Genomic DNA, 20,063 nt, shown 5'->3' with positions numbered 1-20,063 from the left:
CCCAAGCCTCATCCCGAGCTAAACCCAGCTCCGACTCCAAAACTATCAGACATTTGGAAGCAGGGAAAGGGGGGAAAAGTAGGGCAAACCATGGCCACCTGGGAAGGAAGTGGGGGCGTGTACAGAACCAAGGTTGAAGCGACCAAAGCACCCAAATCCTGGTCCCTAAAACCCAAGCGGGGCAGTTTTGGGGCTTCCAAATGGGCAACTAACCAGACTCATTGCAATGAAAATCTAGCATGCAATGCAGCCACTGCATAACCCCTAAGATCTTCAGATAAAGAATTGGTAAACTGGAGCACAAGCGGAGAACAAATCCCACAAGATTTCGGGTTGTAGGTGTCACCGATTAAACAGGCAGCATGACAGAGGTCATACGGATGAGCGTCTTCCTGAGGCAGAGGCAACGAACAACCGGTAACCTCACACAAGGCGAGGGAGGACTCAGAAGACACACTTATGGTTACCGAAGGACAATGGGGTTTTCCAGGGCTTGCAGGGGGAAGTAAGCCCACGGGAAACCCAGGCACTGGGCTAGCTAAACCAGTTGAACCCTGTCTATTAGCAGGCAAACGGATCACCAGTAGCAGTCGTCAAACTGCGAGAGCACCAGAGGAGGACTACCAACACAACCCAGACATACCTGATGAGAAGGTAGGCAGATCTTCCCACGGTTACAAAAGCGAAACCGCTAGAATAAAAAGAAAAAAAATCGAAGTTACACAAACAAACTGGCAGCCAGAGAGGATGGCAAATTCCTTGGCATTCTCATTGACCACAAGCTGAATTTCCAGGGACACATTCTAAATATATCAAAAAAAGTTTCAAAAACTGTGGGCATTCTTTCTAAGATCAGATATTATGTACCACGCCCTGCCCTGGTGACTCTCTATTACTCCCTTATCTATCCATATCTCAACTATGTTATTTGTGCTTGGGGCTCTACTACCCAAAATCACTTACGTCCTCTAATTACTCAACACAAAGCTGCTATTAGAACAATATCCAACTCTGGCCCCAGACATCACTCGGTACCCCTACTCAAATCTCTGAATATGTTAGACATTAAGTCACTGCACATTCTCTCATGTGTATTATACATATATAAAACGCTAAACTATAATGCCAATCCTGATCTCAAAAGCTTCATAGAAGGTTGTAACAGAACCCATGAGAACCACACCAGAAATACAGTTTTGATATTCCTAGAGTAAGACTTAATCAAACTAGAAATGCTCTACAAATCAAGGGGCCTAGAATGTGGAATGACCTTCCCAACCATGTTAAAGACTGTACCTCTCTCAACCAGTTTAAGTTAAAAACGAAGCTATACCTAATAAATTCCCTGTAACCTACCTTACACTTCTATTGTCAACCAATGTCTGTTTTTCTTTAATGAGCGCTGTTTGTCGACTTAATTGTATTTGTGCTGCTTTTTCATCTATGTTTTCATTTCTTGTTTTCATTCTACTCATTATGCTCAATTAGTATTAAGCTTGTCATTTAAGTTTATCATGCCCGAAACGCTTTGCGTAGGCATTGTATGTACTAGCTCTACCTATAAGTCAACCAATCTTTGTAAAAATTTATTGTATGTATGTACCTTACCTAAATAAACATTTTATTTTATTTTTATTTAATTGTGGGCCGCTGCGTGTGCAAGCTGTGCCGGCCACAGTGTTGCCCGCCCAGCAACAAATCACGCCCTACACAGGGCAAGATGAAAACCCTAAGACCCAGACATACCTCAAGGGCGAAGCCTATGCCAAGCGATGTTGACCTCAACAGGAGCGAGTTCCAAACGCCCCAGGGAAGATAACCTTGCAACGCAAGGATTGTACTTACAGGGCACCTAGGGAAGGTCACCCCTAGGCTTATGCAACCCGCGTACAAAGAAACACCTTGCCAACACACACACACACTGCTGATACAGCCACACAGGACAAAATCCAGAACAGGAAAGCGAGGCCAGAGGTGATGTCTGACCGCCGTGCACATCAATCGAGAACTGATTTGGTGAGGTGAGGCGAGCCGGCCCTCCTCCCCCCCCCCCCAAACCCTTTCAGGGTTGGGGGGGGGGGAGAGAGAATGCCTAATGAGAGACTACACTAGTTGGATGAGGTGTTGCTTGTTTTCTTTTTTTTGGGGGGGTGGGTTGTTATTTTGCTTTGTTCGGACGTAGGTTGCAATTTTCACCAGCTTATGGTTTGATACCAAATAATATACACATGTAAAATACTGGAGGGACAGGTCCCAAATCTGCACAGTAAAATAACAACACACTGGAGTGAACGACATGGAAGAAAATGCAGAATAGAACCAGTGAAGAGCAGAGGTGCTATGGGCACAATCAGAGAACACTGTATGAACATCAGAGGTCCACGGTTGTTCAACGTCCTCCCAGCGAGCATCAGAAATTGCCCGAAACGCATTGCGTAATAGTGGCTTTAGGCATTGTATGTACTAGCTCTATCTATATATCAATCCATTAATGTAACATCACTTGTATGTATGTACCTTACCTGAATAAACATATTTATTTATTTATTTAAATATTGTCGGAACAATCGTGGACATCTTCAAGAGGAAACTAGATTGTTTCCTTCAAAGAGTGCCGGACCAACAGGGCTGTGGTGAGTATGTGGCCCTGCGGGCCGCTCCAAGCAACAGCCTGGTGGACCAAACTCTCACAAGTCAAGCCTGGCCTCGGGCCGGGCTTGGGGAGTAGAAGAACTCCCGGAACCCCATCAACCAGGTAACCAGGTATCAGCCAGGTTGCATTGTTTTGCCTATCTTTCTGGGTGCTCTCCCTGGTCGATGGCAAGCATGACATATTCTAAATGTAGAGTGCTCATAGGCCATTGCTCCATGCACCTCTCTGAGGGGACCAGGTTCTGGCTCGTGGTCCCCGGTAGGCATAAAGAACTCCTGTGACTGATGACCCCAAACTTGACCCCAAATTGCACATGTCAGTTTGGATATCTTCAGGGAGCTGACGGAGCTGCCCACAAAAACTACCATAAGTGAGGCAGATCTCCTATGGAATGTTCCCGAACACTCCAGGGAAGAGAACCCTAGCAGCACAAGGGAAGCACTAGGGAGTGCACAGAGAAGAGAACTCTGAACACATACAGCTCCAAGGGCATAAAACTAATGGCCCATGCACATAGAAAGTGGAAGAAATTTCCACAAGGCAAAAGAAACCCAAGGAGAAAAAAACACTTGGGCCAGAGCATCTGCAACAGCCCGACACATCAGAGAACTGACAGGCTCGCAGCCTGGGTGCCAAGGACTGCAAAGCCCCGTCCCCCAAACGAGGGAAGGCGGGAGGGAGGAGGTTAAACGAGTGTGAGCTGGATCAAAACATTTTTGGTTATCTGCTCTGGGGTGGTTTTATGACAGTTTTCAAGTCTATAAGTATAGGACGTAGTCAGCTGTGGTCTGTTTTGTCTCGCTGACATTATGGGTGCCTTTCCTGGTGGTGGCACATAAAAGAAGGTAAATGCCACTGCTCCCTGCACCTCTGTGAGGTGACCAGGTTCTTTCTCTGGATCTCTGGTAGGCTAGAGACCTCCGTGACTGATGACAACTTACAGACATTACACACATCAGAGATGTGAGCTCCAGGAAGACACAAGGGGCTTTCCCCATAAAGAGTATTATAAAATCACGAAACATTACCGGTGTTCAATGTTGCCTTATACAGTATTGAAAGATAGGCGTGTATAATTTAAAATTAAATATATGTTTTTATACTGGTGAAAATCTATTACAAATGGGCAATATAACAACCTAGCCAAACACCTGTATGAAAGGGGTTGAAGGCATTAATTGATGTAAGTTTGGCTGTGTATATTTCGGTTAATATCTCCCAAAGAGTTATACATTACAATTTAGATTTTTTGTACCATTTTATAAATTGATGTTTCAACTTTCCATATAGATTGTACATCATATATTTTTCCAAAACACTAATTATATTTTTATATCCAATTTGAACACAATTTAGATGGCTGAAGACTGGCATTTTAATATTGAGGCACCTATAGGAATGAAGTTTAACTGTCTAGGATAAAGAGATGTTTGTTTATTATCATTCTTTCCTGCATTGAATTACAGTTTGCCAAGAGGAAATGATCCAGTATTACATTTTCATTCGTTCATCAACATTCATTCCGCTGTCTTGGCTACAAATGTAAAGTGTGATATTAGGCAGTAGATATCTACCTTCTAGTTTAGGAATTGGAATTATGTTGGAATTATGTTTTCTCCCTTTCATTTACAAAGCTTGACCTTTTCAAGTGACTTGTTGATAACTGATGAAACTGGATTTATTACATCACCAGAGTTCATCTTTAAGTGGGTTAATGCATCTCATCCACTGGTAGTATTAAAATTTGAAGGTACGCGTTGATCGATTGAGGGAGGGGATGGAAGATAATGAGGGAGGGGATGGAAAATAATGAGGGAGGGGGGTGGAAGATAATGAGAGAGGGGATGGAAGATAATGAGGGAGGGGATGGAAAATAATGAGGGAGGGGATGGAAGATAATGAGGGAGGGGATGGAAGATAATGAGGGAGGGGAGGGAAGGAGGTGTTTGGTTTATATGGTTCACTTGTTGTGTGGTCCACTTGTTATACAGTATAAAGTATATCCTACCTGAATGTTACTTGAAAAATTACCGACATCTTAACTTCGGAAGGTAGTGATAGAACTCCGTGGTAGTGGTATAACTCCGGAAATAACGACCAGGGTACAGCCCCATATAGGCCGTTAAATTGAGTGGATACTGTACCTAAGAAAACAAGGGGACATACCCGGGAGGCGGTCGGTGAACCACTCCTCAACACGAAGTCGAGACAACAACCCAAGGACCCCTCCGGAAAGCAGCAGGCACATCATTCGCCAGAAAAAGGAAGAACGGCCGCAGACAAAGAAACCTATGCCCACGACCATAAGACCCAAAAACCACTGCACCTGAGAAGAGCATGAAGCTCTGCCACATGACCCCCAGAGGCCAATGCCAACATAAAGAGAGAGCCGAGGCAAAGAAAACCTGAACCCCAGGAGCCACAACCACCAAAGAGAAGAAAAACAGGAGTCCAAACGTCCTGTCCAAAGACCAGGATGGCACAGGCAGTGCATGTGCAGGCCGGAGGTGAAACAACGCATGAGACAGCCTGTGAAACAGCGCAGAAGGAACATCGATACCGAAAGCTAGCAGCAGAAACCAAGGTGCCAGACCCAGGAACGGCCCCAAGCTCCTCTACATCCTCAGCAAGCCAATCTTATGACAGCCCCAGGAGGGAAAAGAAAACGCAGGACCAAAACCAAAATGCCACAAGCGTGCAAGTCCACCGCCACAAGTGCAGCCGACAGGGAAGGAACCCACATAAGAAACCGCCCCACACCAACATCCCGCAGAAGGGCAGGAGCGAAAAAGACTCATTAAGAGGAGCAAAATCGCCCCCAGGAAAATGAGTAGCGCCGAGACAGCGCGAAGAGGAGAGATATGCACGAAAGAACAAGAAGGCCAAACACCCAGAAGCTGCCGGGAAGAGGACCCACAAGCCCTAGAAAGGACCGGAGGGAAGCTCAACCTAATGACAACAGACATACCAGAAAAAGGGAAGGAGCAAAACTGTCCCGAACCTTCGAGAACAAAAAGAAGCAAACACAAAGGACGAAGGCACAAAAACCCCATCGTACCCGAGACCAAAAGTCATACAGAAACCCCAAGAAGAGGGGGACATGATGGAAAAGGCCCGTCCCGGAAAAAAGGGACGAAGACCGTAGAAAAGCACCCACCAACAGGACGGAAACAACGGGTACAATGGACAAGGAAACCGAGCCCAGGGAGGGGCCAACGCCCACAAAGCACGCACGGAGAGGGGGAACAGAAAAACCTCACACCACAAAACCACAAGCCCCGCCCAGAGGGGTACAAATATCCCTGCGGGGACCAACAGGGCCTAAGGCCCCTCACGTTAGCCCCACCCCAGCCCCAGGAACCCACCCTGCAGGCCCCGGGGCCGAGCTGTCCCCTCAAAGCCCCAGCGTCAAGAAAGCCCTGGGGCAGCTGTGAAAAACACTAAGGAAGGGAGCCCACTAAACTCTGGAACTTGAACCGAAACCGGAGGATAGACGAGGGGCGAGATGAAGACCCCAAGCTCATCCCCAGCCAGCACAACGAGGCGAGGACAAGACAGAGAATCCAAGGAACATGGAAAAACCTGGCCCGGCACAGCAAGACCAGCAAGGAAGGAGGGCCCCAGAGGGAGCACAGAAGGGCCGAACATAATGCCACAACCAACCCCGACACGCAGCTGCAGTACCAAAACCGCAGCAAAACGTCACCACACTCCCCGAGGAAGTGACAGAAGATAAAGATAAAGCGTACACGAGTGGCACACAAGGGAATACAGGCGGAAACCGAGGACCCAACTGAGCCACAGGGATGGTAGAAGAAACGTGTGCAGTGTAACAGGCAATCGAAGGAACACATTAGGCAGCCCAACTGGGGCTGACCCCATACACAGCCCCAAGAGCAGAGACGAGAGCGCCCATGAAGCACAAAATCCGCTCGACAGGCAAACGACAGGGAAGAGGCGGAACCAAAGAGCCAGAACCCAATTCTGCAAGCACAAGGGGGCGAGCACAAAACACCCTCGACACAGGAAAACGTAGCACCGAACGGGCACCCCCACCGTTGCACTGCGGAACAAGGTGGAGGCGGGGCCCCGAACTCAAGCAAGGTTAGACAAGCATTGGAGAGGGGCAGGAGGAGTACAGGCAGGAGCCGCCTCGGAAGGGCCAAGAGGCCACCCGCAGACACCCGTGAACCGAGGAAGGAAGCAGGTGGAGAGAACAAGAGCTGCCCTGTATGGGCTAATAACCGCAGTAGGCACCTCGGGTGATACGGTCCACGTTCACAAGTACGTATGTACACCCATTCCCACTTCCAAAAACAAAAACAGCGTCAGGACGAAGGAGACGCCAAACTGCACCAACTCACCTGCAGAACATAGGCGCTGAAGGGCCATGACGCAAGCTTTCGAGTCCGTCGCCGCCGGAGGCGGCCAGGGCGCCCATGCTGGAGAGGAGGGGAGCAGTGAAGGAGGCTCCCCACCCTAGAACGCAGGGAAAAACCTCATGACTTCCCCACAGCGGCACTCCAGAATGCCCCCAAAAACACGGGGCACGGATTTGATTAAGAAAAGAGCGATAGGCGAATCCCCCCCCCCCCCCAGAGAAAATGGATGCACAACACGTGTGCACACCGCCCGGAACCAAAACAAACTCCCACGGCGCATGCGCAGGACACGAAAGAAAAGTAGCCCAACAAGGCGAGAAGCAGCCCAACAAGGCGAGAAGCAGCCCAAACGCCTACAAAGGAGCCCAAACGGCTACAAAGGAGCCCAAACGGCTACAAAGGAGCCCAAACGGCTACAAAGGAGCCCCAAACGGCTACAAAGGAGCCCAAACGGCTACAAAGGAGCCCAAACGGCTACAAAGGAGCCCAAACGGCTACAAAGGAGCCCAAACGGCTACAAAGGAGCCCAAACGGCTACAAAGGAGCCCAAACGGCTACAAAGGAGCCCAAACGGCTACAAAGGAGCCCAAACGGCTACAAAGGAGCCCAAACGGCTACAAAGGAGCCCAAACGGCTACAAAGGAGCCCAAACGGCTACAAAGGAGCCCAAACGGCTACAAAGGAGCCCAAACGGCTACAAAGGAGCCCAAACGGCTACAAAGGAGCCCAAACGGCTACAAAGGAGCCCAAACGGCTACAAAGGAGCCCAAACGGCTACAAAGGAGCCCAAACGGCTACAAAGGAGCCCAAACGGCTACAAAGGAGCCCAAACGGCTACAAGGAGCCCAAACGGCTACAAGGAGCCCAACCTGTCCAGAACAGAAGGAACCAGTATGGAGGCAAACTCCGGGACACGCAGGAGGTAAGCCTCAAAGGCCAACCGCACCGCAGGCGGAGAGATGCGGTTAGCCGAAAACCTCCGGAAGACGGAACCGAAGAAACCACAGGGACACGGAACCGAACCCGGGGAGGAGCAGAACCCAAGCCCAAATCGTACGCAGAGGGGGAAAAGAAAACCCCACTCCTCGCAACAGTAAGCCTCGCTCAGAAGGACGGAAATCCAGGCGGGGTGCAATGGAGCCCAAGGCCCCCAAGGCCGCTCCTCCCCAACCCCAGGAGCCTCTACACCAGGCCCCGGGGCCGAGTCGACCTCCAAAGCCCCAGCCCCACAAGAAAGAGCCAGGGCATCCGAGAGAGCTCGAAGAGAAGGGGGCCCACTGGTCAGATCCCAGAACATCGGCCGGAGGAACAGACTCGAATGCCTCCGCAGCTACCCCGGACGGGGCAACCCCCGAAACCGCCCAAGTCTCAGAACCTCTAACCCCGCCCCGACCCCGAAGCCTGCAGATGCGTAGGGGCCGGAAGCGGGAGGGGGAAAAACAAGGGGGCGTGGAAGAACCAAGCCCGAAGCGACCAAAACCCCCAAGTCTGGGTCCCTACACAAGCGGGGCAGCATCGGGGCGTCCGGGGAAGTGACAAACCTGAGCGCGTTGCAACATCCTACCCTGCAACGCGTGAGCTGCCTGCACCCATGGGAATTCATCAGCAGACTGGGTGAATGGAGTCACGAACAAGCAACAAAGCTCGCAGGACTCAGGGTTGAATGTGTCACCGACCCAACAGGCAGCATGACGGAGGCAAAAACAAGGAGAGTCACCCTGAGACAAAGGGACAGAGCAACCCTCAACTCGCACAAAGCGAGAGGGGATGCAAGGGTCTCCACTATCGGACCCGAGAGCCCCCGGGGGGTTTCCCAGGGCCCCTAGACTGGGTCTGCTAAGGGTTATCCGAGGCAGGGCACTGTTAACCGGCGCCCCAAACTACCAAGCAAATTGCTAAAGCTGAACCCACGGGACGTGTCCACCCGTGAGGGCGAAGCAGGGGGTGCCACCACACAAACGAACCTAATATAAGGGGAGGGGGACACAAGGCAGACCCCCCTACCAGGCAAAAACAAATATAAAAGAAAAACCACACAAGTGGACAACGTACCCAGAGGGAACAGAGCCGGCCGCTGTCATAGGTGAAAACTAGCTACGCAGTACCCTGCGCCCCACCAGTGCTATAACTACCACTGACCCCAAGGTAAACAAGGGAGTAAAACCCCCATACACTCGGGGCGGCCAAATATCAAGCAGCGAAAAGCCAAAAGAGGTAGACCCAAGGTGACTTGTGGAAGGCAACCCCAAGCCCCGAGGGCAGTACTTACAGGGCACTCGGGGAAGGTGACCCTAAGCACATGCAGCCTGAGTACCTGAGAATACTACTCCCAGCTCACACGACCACCGTAAGAGCAGCACTGCAAACAAGTCACAGCACTGAGACAAGACCGGAGCTGGAGCCATACGACCGTGCATTATCCCATCAGCCGAGGAGCTGCGGCAGGGATCGCTGGCGTGGGGGTCTAGGGCTCCCCGTTCCCGCTCCCAGGGAGGGGGGGAGCTGCGCAGACATGCGGCGCAGCTCATGTGACGTCATGCTTGTTAGTTCGTTTTCCTGGGGGAGTTCTGTCCACTCGTTTGTCGATTTTTGTTGTTAACCAGAATAGGGGTTTGTTTTGTGGCGCTTACCTTTCTGGGTGCCTGTCCCGGTCGATGGCAGATATAGAATGCTCCAAATCACACGTGCATTTCTATGAGCCATTGCTCCCCGTGCCTCTCTGAGGGGGCCAGGTTCTGGCTCATGGTCCCCGGTAGGCCTAGAACTCCACCCACATCGACTGATGCAAAATAGTTAGGGTATCCATATCAGCCATGAATAGCTCCGGGGAGCCGTAGGGGCTCCCCCCAGAAAACCAGCATTGAATGTAATGAATCGCCATTTTCTGGGTGAGCCCCGGAGGCTCCCTGGAGCTTATCGGGCTAATGTATGTTATATCAGACCGGGACAATAGCCAAGGAGTTCAGACCAGGGACCAGCGCCAGAACCCAGCCTCTTCAGAGAGGTTTCAGGGAGCAATGGCCCTGGAAAACCCCCCCGTGGTTGGGGTTTTCCTTATCTGCCACTGACCGGGGTTAGGCACTGTTCGGTTAAAAACAGAACAGAGGTATAACTCCCAACAAGCCCAAGGAAACAAGCAAACGTAATGCACTACTGCCGTTCCGCTTGTCCGCGAAGTCCTCCCCTCCCCGAGAGGCGGAGGGGGCCCCAGAGCTCACCGCGCCGGCTGCATAGCACTCCAGTTTGGAAGCTAAGCTTCAAAAATGGGAAAAACCTTCGACTGGTGGGAGGGAGGGTTGCCAGGGAGCCTCCGGGGCTCACCTAGAAAATGGCGTTTCATTACATTCAACGCCGGTGTTCTGAGGGGAGCCCCAATGGCTCCCTGGAGCTTCATACCCAAAGAGAAGGAAAAGAAAGGGCTGACCCAGGAGGCAGCCACTACAAACTTCGCAAAGCGAAGTTTAGACCACAGGCTGCAGCCTATGACCCAAAGCAACATAAGAACGTCCAGGAGCAGACACACTCGCAAAATAATGGGCGGCCAGGAACCTGTGCGACTTCCAAATCTCCGCACCCGAAATGAGCCCAAGACACGTTACCAAACACGACAGCGAAAGCCCAAACGTCCGAACAGCCCAGGAGTGAGGATAGACTGCAGGCTGGCTAGACTTAATAACCCTGAGGACGACGTGGAAGACCCGAACCCTGGAACAGGTAACGAGGGAAACCAAATCAACCCAAAGTGCATCCCCAGCCCCAGGTAACGGCGAAGAGCCGCAACCAGACAACACATGATGCACCCCCAGGCTGAACCAATCTAGCAACAATAGCCCAAGGACCCCTCCAGAAAGCAGCTATCACGTCCTTCGCCGGAAAAGACGGAGAAGGCTGCAAACGTACAAACCTACCACCAGGACCAAGTGAGCAGGAAGAGCCTCCTCCCCCTGCGCCGGAGGAGAGCAGGAAGCTCCCCGACCCTACCTCCCCCAGAGGCCAATGCCAACAAAAACAGGGGTCTTGGAAAAACAATCTTGAACCGAAGGGGCCACCACAAACCGAGGAGAGGAAAGATAAGAGAACACCCTGACCAAGGACCAGGACAACTCAAGCTGCGCATGAGCAGGACGGAGGTGAAACAAAGCACGAGAAAGTGTACGGAACAGGGCAGATGTGACGTCCACCCTGAACTCAAGCCGGAGCGGCTCCACCAGCGCCACACGATACGAGGCGACAGTAAGAAGCATCAATGACGGTCCTGAAAACCAAGAAAGGACAAGACAACCCGATCCAAAAGAGAAGACAACCTAGGAAGAGCAAGAAAATGACGAAAAGAAACGCCAGGAACTTCAGTCAGAAGTTTTAACTTGGGAAAGTTACTTGAATCAATAATTGCAAATACAATTCGCCTTCATCTTAAAAAACATAAATTAATAAATGGGTTGCAACATGGTTTTACAAATGACAGTTCATGTTTAACAAATTTGCTCTATTTTTATTCCAGCATAGTTGAGGCAGTTGATAGTGGTAAGGATTGTGATGTTGTGTACCTTGACTTTAGCAAAGCTTTTGTGATACAGTGCCACATGAAAGACTGATTAAAAAAATAGAGGCTCATGGTATTGGGGGTGCTATATTAAGTTGGGTTAGGGCACGGCTATTCCAAAGGAAACAGTTAGTTTAAATGGGGTTAAGTCAGAGTGGGAAAATGTTGTAAGTGGAGTGCCTCGGGGCTCTGTCCTGGGACCTCTGTTGTTTATAATATATATAAATGATTTACATTCAGGTTTGAGTAGCAACATTTGCAAATTTGCCGATGATACAAAAATCGGCACAGAAATTAACACAGAAGATGACTCACTATCACTTCAAGTTGACCTAAATAGGGTTTTGAAATGGTCAACGGATTGGCAGATGCAGTTTAATGCTGATAAATGTAAAGTTCGAGGCTAAATTATGATAATAGAGTTACAAGATACGAGCTAAATGGTGTTGAGATTGCGAAGTCGGATTCCGAAAGGGATCTGGGAGTTATGATTAGTAAGAATTTGAAACAAAAGGATCAATGCATGAATGTTCGTAAAATGGCAAATAGGACACTGGGATTTATTAATCGAAGCGTTAGTAACAAGACACCTGGAGTGGTTCTGTCAGGTGATTGGAATGTCTTGGGGATGGGGTGTGGGCTAGACGTGAACCCAGCGACAGGTGACGGAAAAGGGGATTTCGATGTGGATTCAAAATATAACCTATTTAAAAACATTCTAAGCAAAGCCCAGGAACGTAGTATACCATATAAATTGAATAGATCGAAAACTAATGATCCAAAGTGGATAACAAAGGATCTGAAGAACCTTATAGGTAAAAAGAGAGCGTGGTACAAAAGGATTAAGAATGGGGAAGTTAGTTTAGAACAGGAATTCGTACAACTGGTTAGAAATGTTAAAAAAGAGATAAGGAAAGCAAAAAGAAACTACGAAGTTTGCATAGCAGGGCAAGCGAAGACAAATCCTAAAGGGTTTTTTCAGTTATATCGAACTAAGACTAGGGAAAGGATAGGTCCAATAAAAACCGAGACACGTCAAATAACGGATAATGACGAGGAGATGAGTAGTATTTTTAATAAATATTTTATATCTGTATTTACTAAAGAGGAACTTAACAATATGCCTTCAGTCGAACAAATATATGTGGGTGGGGACGAGGACAGGTTGAATAGTTTAGCAGTTACCAGGGAGGATGTAATTAAACAAATACAGTGGAACCTCTTAACGTGTGGCTCTATTAACGAGTTTTTCCAGTAACGAGCAAGCCACTCGCAGCAAATTTGTCTCTATTGACGAGCTCGCCTCTATTAACGAGCAAAACCACATGGTGCTTCCTAGCATCTCGCGGGTTCTCGCAAATTCTCGGACACCTCCGACGCCAGTGTTGTTGTTGTATCGCACACGACAAGCATCCCTCTGGATTTATTTGAGCTTTTCTTTGGGGTTTAGTGGTTTTGCGACTACAATGTGTAACACACGATGTCTCCAAAGAAGCTGCTTGCTAAAGATAGTGTTGTCAAGAGGAAGAAAGACACAATTACTGTGGATTTAAAGAAGGAAATTATAGCAAAGCATGAGTGTGGTGTCTGTGTGACTGATCTCACAAGGGAGTATGGCAGGTCCTCATCAACAATTTACACCATTAGTAAGGGAATGAGGAGGTAAGGGAGGATGCTGCCTCTTCCACTGAGATCAGGGAAGTGTTTGGAATGTTTGAAAAGGTGAACGCATTCTTGGAAAAGCTGCCTTGATACAGCAGTGACAACCCGGTGTGTGTGAAAATGTTTAATTAATTTATCACTTTGTGATAATTTGAAATGAAATTTGAGTGAAATTCCCAAGAAGAGAGAGTCCGCCTGACTCAGAGGTGGATTCTCCTTCCACACCATAACTCCTCTCCTCCTTCCCACTTCTCCATCGTCTCCCTCAAGCCAGCAACTACTCTTCATAAGGTAAAGTAAATATTAAAACACTACAACAAAACATTTATATTTACATGTGCAGTATTATATTTACATAAAAAAAAGTCATACAAGTATGGATGTTTTTGGGAGTGGAACAGATTAAATTTATTTCCTTTATTTTAAATGGGGAAATTTGTTTCTTAAGACGAGTTTTCCAGGTAACGAGCTCGGTGCCAGAACCGATTAAACTCGTTAATAGAGGTTCCACTGTCTGTGTGTGTGTGTGTGTGTGTGTGTGTGTGTGTGTGTGTGTGTGTGTGTGTGTGTGTGTGTGTGTGTGTGTGTGTGTGTGTGTTCGTGTGTAATTACCTAAGTGTAATTACCTAAGTGTAGTTACAGGATGAGAGCTACGCTCGTGGTGTCCCGTCTTCCCAGCACTCTTTGTCATATAACGCTTTGAAACTACTGACGGTCTTGGCCTCCACCACCTTCTCACTTAACTTGTTCCAACCGTCTACCACTCTATTTACGAAGGTGAATTTTCTTATATTTCTTCGGCATCTGTGTTTAGCTAGTTTAAATCTATGACCTCTTGTTCTTGAAGTTCCAGGTCTCAGGAAGTCTTCCCTGTCGATTTTATCAATTCCTGTTACTATTTTGTACGTAGTGATCATATCACCTCTTTTTCTTCTGTCTTCTAGTTTTGGCATATTTAATGCTTCTAACCTCTCCTCGTAGCTCTTGCCCTTCAGTTCTGGGAGCCACTTAGTAGCATGTCTTTGCACCTTTTCCAGTTTGTTGATGTGCTTCTTAAGATATGGGCACCACACAACAGCTGCATATTCTAGCTTTAGCCTAACAAAAGTAATGAACAATTTCTTTAGTATATCGCCATCCATGTATTTAAATGCAATTCTGAAGTTAGAAAGCGTGGCATAGGCTCCTTGCACAATATTCTTTATGTGGTCCTCAGGTGATAGTTTTCTATCTAGAACCACTCCTAGATCTCTTTCTTTATCAGAATTCTTTAAAGATTTCTCACATAATATATAGGTTGTGTGGGGTCTATGTTCTCCTATTCCACATTCCATAACATGACATTTATTAACATTAAATTCCATTTGCCAAGTGGTGCTCCATATACTTATTTTGTCCAGGTCTTCTTGAAGGGCATGACAATCATCTAAATTTCTTATCCTTCCTATTATCTTAGCATCATCAGCAAACATGTTCATATAATTCTGTATACCAACTGGTAGATCATTTATGTACACAATAAACATCACTGGTGCAAGAACTGAACCCTGTGGTACTCCACTTGTGACATTTCTCCATTCAGATACATTGCCTCTGATTACTGCCCTCATTTTCCTATCAGTCAGAAAATTTTTCATCCATGATAGAAGCTTACCTGTCACCCCTCCAATATTTTCCAGTTTCCAGAACAACCTCTTATGTGGAACTCTGTCGAAAGCCTTTTTTAGGTCCAGACAGATGCAGTCAACCCAACCATCTCTTTCCTGTAATATCTCTGTGGCTCGATCATAGAAACTGAGTAAATTCGATACACAGGATCTTCCAGATCGAAAACCATACTGTCTGTCTGATATTATATCATTTCTCTCCAGGTGTTCTACCCATTTAGTTTTGATTAGTTTTTCCAATATTTTGACTATTACACTTGTCAATGATACAGGTCTATAATTAAGGGGGTCTTCCCTGCTGCCACTTTTGTAGATTGGAACTATGTTAGCCTTTTTCCACCCATCAGCTACGATTCCTGTACACAGGGATGCCTGAAATATCAGTTGAAGAGGAATGCTGAGCTCAGGTGCACATTCTCTCAGACCCATGGTGAAACTCCATCCGGACCAACTGCTTTGTTCTTACTTAGCTCCTTGAGCATTTTTTCCATTTCGTCTCTAGACACCTCTATGTGCTCTATGTTGTTCTCTGGAATTCATATTGTATCTGGTTCCCTGAAGATTTCATTTTGTACAAACACACTTCGGAACTTTTCGTTTATTGTTTCACACATTTCCTTTTCATCTTCCGTGAATCTATTTCCCATTTTCAACCTCTGAATATTATCCTTTACCTGCAATTTGTTGTTTATGAATTTATAGAATAGACCTGGTTCTGTTTTACATTTGTCTGCAATCCCTTTTTCAAAATTTCTTTCTGCCTCTCTCCTCACTGCCGTGTAGTTGTTTCTCGCATCTTTGTATCGCTGGTATGTTTGGGGGTTTGGCCTCTTCCTGTATTGATTCCATTTTTGTGTCTTTTGGTCTCTAGCCCTCTCGCAATTTCTATTGAACAAATCCTGTTTCCTAGTTCTGCATCTCTGTTTTGGTATAAATTTTTTTGTGCCTTTATCATATATTTCACAAAACTTGACATACATCTCATTCACTTCCTTGCCTAGCATCAAGTCTGTCCAATTATACTCACTAAAAAAATTTCTAAGGTCACCATAATGACCTCTCCTGAAGTCTGGTTTTTCAACTGCTTCAACCTCCTTATTTTCTTCCAGCTTATAACGCATTGCATACTTTATTCCCAAAAAGACATGGTCTCTTTTACCCAAGGGAGGAAGATACTGAATGTCAAATATCTCTTCCTCCTTCCTGGTAAATATCAAATCTAGCATGGAGGGAACGTCCCCTTCCCTCATCCTCGTAGCTTGTTTAACATGTTGATACAAGAATGTTTCCAGGATGAGGTCTACAAATTTACAGGTCCAAAAATCTTCTGTTTTAGCTTCATATGCTTCCCAGTCTATGGATTTCAAGTTGAAGTCACCGACTATCAACAGTCGTGATCTATCGTTATCCGCTCTCGCTATAATCGCTCTCATTATTGTTATAAGACCTTCACGTTTACTCTCTAGCTCCTCCTTTGACCATGTGCTGCTTGGCGGTGGACTATATGCATTTATTATCATTAGTTTATCATCCTCATGGCAGATCTCTAGTGCTATTATGTCAACTTCTTGTGGATTGGCAGTCATTATTTCGTTCACCTTTAGGTGTTCTTTTACCAGCACAGCAACGCCACCGCCTTTCCTAATTTTTCTGTCCCGTCTCCAAATTGAGTAGCCCCTTGGGAATATGACCTCATTTAAAATAACATCTTCAAGTTTTGTCTCCGTGAGTGCAACAATGTCTGGTGTCTGCAGCTGTATTACATCACTTAACTCCAGTATCTTCGATCTCACTCCATCTATGTTGGTGTATGCAATCTTCAGGAACTTGTTCCCCCTTTCCTTATTCTTCACTCCCCCTCTCACTAATGATCTTGTTGGTTTGCCTTTATGTACCACTTTACTGGTTTGCCTACCCCTATCACTTTGTAGAAAAAAGAATTTATTTCTTCTTCATTCCTGCTCTCATTTAAATGTTTTGCCTCGGCGAGGTTCAGTTTCAGCTTCTCTCTATCTTCTTTTGAAAGATCTCGTCTTAACGACCACCCTTTCCCATCCTCATCACTTTGCAATTTTCTAGCATTCCTTAGTACTTCTTCCATCTGTTTGGCACCGTTTAGGGTGATCCTCAAAGGTCGATCTTTCCCTTTTACGTACCTGCCTATTCTCCTGTAGTCACACACATTCTCTTTGGTTGTAAGACCTTCTACGAGGCCAACAATTTTATCTCCTACTTTAGCTTCTTCTACAGCTCTTTCTGACCTAGATGTTATCGCCTTTTCTTTGCAGCCAAAAATGATCAGGGACTTACTCCGATCAACTGTGTTTTGCACCAACTTCGGGTTAGATGCCAATTCTTTTCTCACTTCCAGCCTAATGTTTGTTTTATCTTGGTTGCTGCAGTGTTTGACTTCCTTTACTGCTTCTTCTATTTTTTCCTTCTCCTTGGCCACTTGTGCATAAGTGAGTTGCATATCTTTCTTGCACTGTTCTATTCCCTGTGTAACTTCCTCCATCTGTGCTGACAAAAGCTGTTTCTCCTGTTGAATTTCCTTGCCTAACCTATTGTAGTCATTTATGTTTAAATTTACTTTAACTTCTTCCAAAGCTATTTTTAAGAGTTTATTTTCTTCTTCCATGGCTTTGCAATTTGTTTCCAATTGATTCTTATCCTTGCGCAAGTCTTTCACTAAACCCTCAAGACATAAAACTTTGCTATTCAAATGGTCATTACTTTCTTTCAATTTACTAATTATTTCTACATGAGAGTTCACTATATTATCTAAATTTACCAACTTGTTATGTAGACTGCTAATATCAATGCTTTCTTCATTGAATCCCTCAAAATCAAGCTCTGTTTTGTTTTTCCCCTTGCCAGTGGCCATCTTGAATGTTCTTCTCTGCACTGTAAACACTAGGGCAACTTTTTCTCATCCGATTTTTCGCTTCCCTTGGCACTTTCCTGTTATCTCACCTATTTTTCAAGAGCACTATACCTTTATGTTCTCTGGGACACCACTCACTACCATCAACCTGTACTACAATACTTAGGATTGTTGAAATATGCTGGAGCTCCTCTGCTGCAAGTGTTGACCCTAGGGGTGTCACCTTTTAAGGGGTGGTTTATGGTGTTACATTACATTGAACGCTGGTTTTCTGTGGAAGCTACGTCAGCTTCCTGGAGCTACATAGCCCAACATATGTAAAAGGAGGACTTACCCAGGAGGTGGCCACACAGCGTGCCTCAACTCAAAGAAGAGACAACTGGCTGTAACCTGCGACCCAAGGCAGAAGAAGAAGAATACTACTTCTTCTTCGACCAGAAGAACACTAAGCCCTAGCACAACCCTTCCGGGAGGCCTAAAATGACCACCCCGGATGACCACTACCAACAAATCCGAAAGACGAGGCTGCTTGCAGAAACTGAGTTACAGCACTCTCCGCAAACAACAAAGGACAAAGGGGGATGAAAATCTAAAAGCCAGAGCCTAAGCCGATTCCAAGGAGGGAGGACAGACTGCCGACACGCAAGGCAAGAGGCAAAGAAACAGACACACCACCTCCCGGAGCTTCGGCGCCAACAGCTTCAACAGCGCAGTCGACATCCTGGTTGCTGAAGCCAGTGCCCCAGACGAAGGCCCAACATTTAACACATCACATCCTCCCCAAGCCAGTCCAAGAATAACTCGAGAAGGAAAAAGGAGCACAAGACCAGGGCCAAATGCCTCACGAAAATCCTCGCATTTAAACGTGCGGATCTGGCAAAACCATGCCATGCTCCCCGAGAGAAGAAAGGGCAGTCTGCCACCCAAGAACTATCCGTAATACAATCAATACAGGGAAGAAGAGCAGAACTCAAACGAGGATGGATCCATCACAGAGGTATAATCCAAGTCTCGCAGGAGGTAAGCCGCAAGAGCCTCCTGAACTATATTAGGTGGGACGTGAGAGGCAGAAAATCTCAGAAAGAGGGTGCCAAGAAACCCATGGGAACCCAGAACCGATCTCGGGGAGGAGACGATCCCAAATCATACTCGTACAGGGAAGAGGGGTAAGAAACCCCCCGCCCCCCCCTGCAACAACAAACCCCGTGATGGGGGCACCAAAACCCAAGCGGGATCAAAGGGGGTCCAAGCCCTCCAAGCCAACTCCTCCCCAACCCCGGGAGCTTACAAGCCAGGCCCCAGGAGCTTCTGAGCCAGGCCCCAGGAGCTTCTGAGCCAGGCCCCGGGAGCTTCTGGGCCAGGCCCCAGGAGCTTCTGAACCAGGCCTCGGGAGCTTCTGGGCCAGGCCCCAGGAGCTTCTGAACCAGGCCCCGGGAGCTTCTGGGCCAGGCCCCAGGAGCTTCTGAACCAGGCCCCGGGAGCTTCTGGGCCAGGCCCCAGGAGCTTCTGAACCATGCCCCGGGAGCTTCTGAGCCAGGCCCTGGGAGCTTATGAGCCAGGCCCCGGAAGCTTCTGAACCATGCCCCGGGAGCTTCTGAGCCAGGCCCCGGGAGCTTCTGAACCATGCCCCGGGAGCTTATGAGCCAGGCCCCGGGAGCTTCTGAACCATGCCCCGGGAGCTTCTGAGCCAGGCCCCGGGAGCTTCTGAACCATGCCCCGGGAGCTTCTGAGCCAGGCCCTGGGAGCTTATGAGCCAGGCCTTAGGGCAGAGCCATCCTCCATGCCCTCAACCCCTGAAGAAAAGGTAGATTCCAGGGAAGAGACAGCAAAGAAGGGGAGGGTCTGCTGGTACGGACCCAGAAGCCTCAGGAGGAGGAGAAGGCTCAAATGCCTCCATCTCCACTTCGAATGGGGCAGTCCCCAAAGCCGCCCCTAGTCTCATCACCAACTAAACCTTGCCCCAACTCCGAAACCCTCAGATGTTTGGGAGCCAGCAGCAGGGAATAAGGGTTAAACAAGGCGAACTACACCACCGAGGAAAGACCTGAAGGCCCAGACTGAACTGACTGAACAGCTAGACCAAAGATTAACTTTTGGAAGCTACTGAGAGAATTCTACATAAAAAGCCACAAAATCCTACATTATCTTGGAAGTCACCTCTAAAACCCGTGGTGACATTACCACTACACAGATTCAACTTGGAGACAGTAGGACTCGTTATTTTATCAGAGGGCCAAGGCCAAACTTTTCCCTGGTCCATACTCTCACTGCC

At 47.6% G+C, this 20,063-nt stretch overlaps 1 protein-coding gene across 3 annotated transcripts in view; it reads right to left on the bottom strand.

The window, feature by feature from the left end:
- LOC123773869 (soluble calcium-activated nucleotidase 1) overlaps positions 1–20,063 on the bottom strand; it is a 348,537-nt gene that overhangs the window by 205,803 nt on the left and 122,671 nt on the right. The gene's annotated exons all lie outside the window — the stretch shown is intronic.

The sequence above is a fragment of the Procambarus clarkii genome, chromosome 91 (genome assembly GCF_040958095.1).
Source record: "Procambarus clarkii isolate CNS0578487 chromosome 91, FALCON_Pclarkii_2.0, whole genome shotgun sequence".
Lineage (NCBI taxonomy): Eukaryota > Metazoa > Arthropoda > Malacostraca > Decapoda > Cambaridae > Procambarus > Procambarus clarkii.
Note: the sequence above shows the minus strand (reverse complement) of the source record. Positions and strands in the feature narration are given on the sequence as shown.